This window comes from Mastomys coucha, unplaced genomic scaffold, assembly GCF_008632895.1.
Source record: "Mastomys coucha isolate ucsf_1 unplaced genomic scaffold, UCSF_Mcou_1 pScaffold7, whole genome shotgun sequence".
NCBI lineage: Eukaryota > Metazoa > Chordata > Mammalia > Rodentia > Muridae > Mastomys > Mastomys coucha.
The window spans coordinates 75,216,343-75,220,708 of record NW_022196913.1 but is presented as its reverse complement, the minus strand read 5'-3'; positions in this window follow the sequence as shown (position 1 = coordinate 75,220,708).

The following is a 4,366-nucleotide window of genomic DNA, read 5'->3' as shown; positions in this document are numbered from 1 at the left end:
AAGTCACTGGGCTGGCAGAGTTCCTGTGTGCCTGGTCAAGCTGGTCCCAGTTACTCCCAGTGTTGGGATAGATGTTTGTTCCTGCTTATCTCTGATCCTGGGTGTGTCAGAGCACCTGGGAGTGAAGCTTCCTCTGGGTGTTGTGGGACTGGCTGCAGAGCTTGCGCCCAAGGTCTGCTCTGGACCCCAGCCCAGACAGACCCTTTTTTTTTTTTTTTGGTTTGGTTTTGAGTCATAGTCTCACTACGTATCTCTGGCTCTCCTAAAATTCACTATGTAGACCAAGCTTATTCTGCTTCCTGAATGCTAGGATTAAAGGTGTGGCATGTGCTACCATGCCTAGCAATACCTAGGATTTAATATATTGTATTCTGTATTAATCCTGTGGACCTTATTTAGTCTTTTAAACCATGTTTGATGTAATTGAAGTATTTGTATACACACACACATGCACACACACACGCACACCTGTGAGATGTGAGATCTGAAAATGAAACCCCAAGTCTGATCATTTCTGAATTTCTGCTTTTCATCTGTAAAATGAGAATAATGAAAAATTTCTGTGACTAAAATTTAATAATTGCAAATCATTCAGGAAAGAGAAAAGGGCTGCTTGTGTTACTGCCTCTGGAGTGGTAGGACGAAATACTGACTGTATCCTCCAAATTTGCTCTTAAGCAGTTCTCTTCTTAATCTTGTTCATACGGCTTTGCAAGATGGTTCCCTTCTTTTGAAAAAAGTGAATTCTGTATTAGGCTACCATTTGCTGGAATTTCTCAAAGGTGCCTCTCTGTTTTGTGAAAATTGAGATATTTTAAGACAGAGTAACAAGTAAGTGTTAGGAATAAAGGAGAGTAGTTACAATTGCTATTGCTATATGGATAATATGTTTCTTTAGATCTCTAAAGTTCTTATGGGAATTATGTGTGTCTTGTTAATAGTAATAACTTTTTTAAAAATTTATTTATTTTATGTGTGTGAGTACACTGTAGCTGTACAGATGGCTGTGAGCCATCATGTGGCTGCTGGGAATTGAACTCAGGACCTCTGCTTGATCCAGCCCCGATTGCTCCAGTGTAATACACTGTAGCTGTCTTCAGACACACCAGAAGAGGGCATCAGATCTCATCACAGATGGTTGTAAGCCACCATGTGGTTGCCGAGATCTGAACTCAGGACCTTTGGAAGAGCAGTCAGAGCAGTCAGTCAGTGCTCTTACCCGCTGAGCCATCTCGCCAGCCGGTAACTTTTATGTTCAGCACACGGAGGGCAACATTTCAGCTGTGAGAGTCCACCAAAGTTCTTGTTTGATGTAAAAAAGGCATTTTCAGTTAATGAAAAAAGGTATTCCCATTTATTCACATGTTTATAGATAATTTCCTTGATTCATTTCTACAAAGGATAGTCATTAGATTGTGTAGATTTTAAAATTGTAAGTCTTAGTACTGGAGAGATAGCTCAGCAATTAAAAGTATTTACTACTTTTCTAGAAGACTTGAGTTCCCAATACTCACTGCCTGTAACTTAGGCTCTAGAGAATCTGATGCCCTCTTCTGGTTTCTATGGCCACCCGGTGCGCATATGTATAACTCCCTCCCCCAACACACACACACACACACACACACACACACACACACACACACACCCCTAATTAAAAAAAATACTAACACACGGTTGCCTGCACTTTTAATCTTAGCACCTGGGATGCAAAGGCTGGTAAATAAATATATGTTAGTTAGAGTCCATCCTGGACTATAGTGATTTCCAGGCCAACTAGGACTATATAGTGAGACCGTGTCTCAAAAAAAAAAAACTAACCAGCTTGGTGGTAGTGGTGCACACCTTTAATCCCAATACTTCAGAGGCAGAGGCAGGTAGATTTCTGAATTTAAGGCCTGCCTGGTCTACAGAGTGAATTCCAGATCGGGTAGGGCTGCATAGAAAAACCTCAAAACAAAACACCCCCTATACAACTAATTAACTATCTAAATTTTTTTAGGGAAATAAAAAAATCTTGCTGCCTCTGTAACATAATGAGAAACAGACTGTTGGGGACAGAAGACAACCTATAGGAATTTGTTTTTAAGTGAGGGCATTTAAAAAAATAGCTTTTGGTATTGTGTTAAGTGGCCTGTACAGCCAAATCATGGAGGAGCATTTTAAATTTAAGAGAGAAGGTGAATACCAAAAATTGTATCCCACTATTTTATGATTGTCATTTCTCAGCATTCTGTCTTTCCATAGCTTATATTTAAATTGTAGTTTGTTCATTTAAGTGCCAGTTGAATATTTAAATGTTATTTCTTGTTTTACATGGGGATTTTGTTGTTTTTCTTTTTTCTCCCTTTTACTAACTATACAACAATAGATGTATTTATTTGTAATATGTATTCTTACTTAGTATGAAGAATAAACTTTTATATGTAGGGTCCCTGGGCTTAAGAATATGTTTCTGTTTAATAAATAGTGCAAATTAGCTTCCCCCACATTGTGCAAGACATGAGGTGATTCTTTCACTGCACTAGTATCAACCCTTTACAACTTTTGTTGGTATCTAAAATGACCACAAATGGTATCTAATGTTTTGAGTTTGAATTTTTATTTTTTAGTTGTGATTGTTTTTTAATTGTTTTTGGGGGATTGTTTGTTTTTTGTCATTCTCAAAACTACTGCTAGAGTCTTTGTGCAGCTCTCATATTGTACATTTTTTATTCTGTTGCATAAAATCTATTTGTATAGTGAGAAAGCTTATTTATTTAAACGTTTCCTAGTTTATTGTATCTGGTCTTGGTTAGGGGTAAAAATGCTGGGTGTTCATGTGCTCCAGTTTGATAGACGTTGTTAAGCAGTTTCCAAAGCAGTTTTCCATCATACTCCTCATCACTCTGTGAGAGTGCTCCCCCCAAATCCCTGTCCACCTCTGAAATACCTTCTAGGTGTATAGTGGCCTCGCTATGTAGCTGTAATGACAATTCATGATGTTGCACATTTAAACATGCTTTTCTGAAGTGCTTGTTATGTCCTCTGTCCAACTTTCTTTGGGGCTGTCTTTTTATGTACTTATAAGTGCTTTTTGCCTGTTCTGGACGCTGTTCTTTTATTAGCTGTTTGTGGCGTGTGTGTTCTCCCTTTAATGCTTAATAAGAAAGTCTCTTGACTTGCATTTTGTTATTTAGCCATCTTTTATTTTATGATTAGCATTTGTGGTCTGTTTAAGAAATCATCTTGTTGAAATATTCTCCTCCTTTGTCTCCTAAAAGCTTCTTTACATTTAGATATGTAAAGTTCCTGTATCTGATTTTTTTTTTAGTATATGTGCTGCCGAAGCGAGCACTAATTTTTCTTTAAAAATTACTTTATTATTATTGTGTGTTTCTATGTTCACATGACATGGTGTATGCATGATTTCAGAGGACAACTTTGAGGAGGGAGTTCCCTTCTTCCACAGTGTGGATCCCAGGAATAAAACTCAGGTCATTAGGCTTGTGTGGCAAATACTTTTTATGGAGTAAGCCATAGATCAAATTCCTGATCCCCTCTCAAATAATTTTAAAAAGACCATTTCTGATGCCCAGCATTGTTCCCTTTGTTAAAAATCAAATATAGTATGTGAAGTTTTTAAAAGACTGCATCCTGTTCCATTGGTCTGCTGTCATCATAATAACATACCATATTGCCATAATTCTGAAATTCTTAGTGAGTGATTGCTTCTGGAATGTAGTAGACCCTCTACCCAGGGTGTTTCTCTTCAAGATTATCATATGAGCTTTTTGTGTTTGCATGTACATTTTATTTCCAATTAAAAACAAATTAAAGGCCGGGTGGTGGTGGTGCACTCCTTTAATCCCAGCACTTGGGAGGCAGAAGCAGGCGGATTTCTAAGTTCGAGGCCAGCCTGGTCTACGGAGTGAGTTCCAGGACAGCCAAGGCTACACAGAGAAACCCTATCTTGAAAAAAACCACAAAACAAAACAAAAACACACACACACACACACACACAAACAAATTAAAGGCAGTGAGGAATCATTTAAGTCAGTGATAGCTGATTGATTATCTTAGATAATCAAAGTTTATCTAAGACTTTTATAACGACTGTTTCAGCTCAAGTGTAGGAAATCTTTTATTAGGATTAAAGAATGTCCTCATTGCTATTTCAGCATTCATTGTATCTTTTCTTGTAGACTAATGACTTTAATTTTTAAGCTAATGTTTATAGAACATACTTGTTAAGTTTTTCATAGAGAATCTGCAAGATTATAAAAACATACATTAAAATACATTTTTGTTTTTATTTTTTAGGACATCTGTGACAACAGTCTTCTCTTGAATTTTTTCAAGATTCTCTGAAGAAGCCAATGGGATCTTT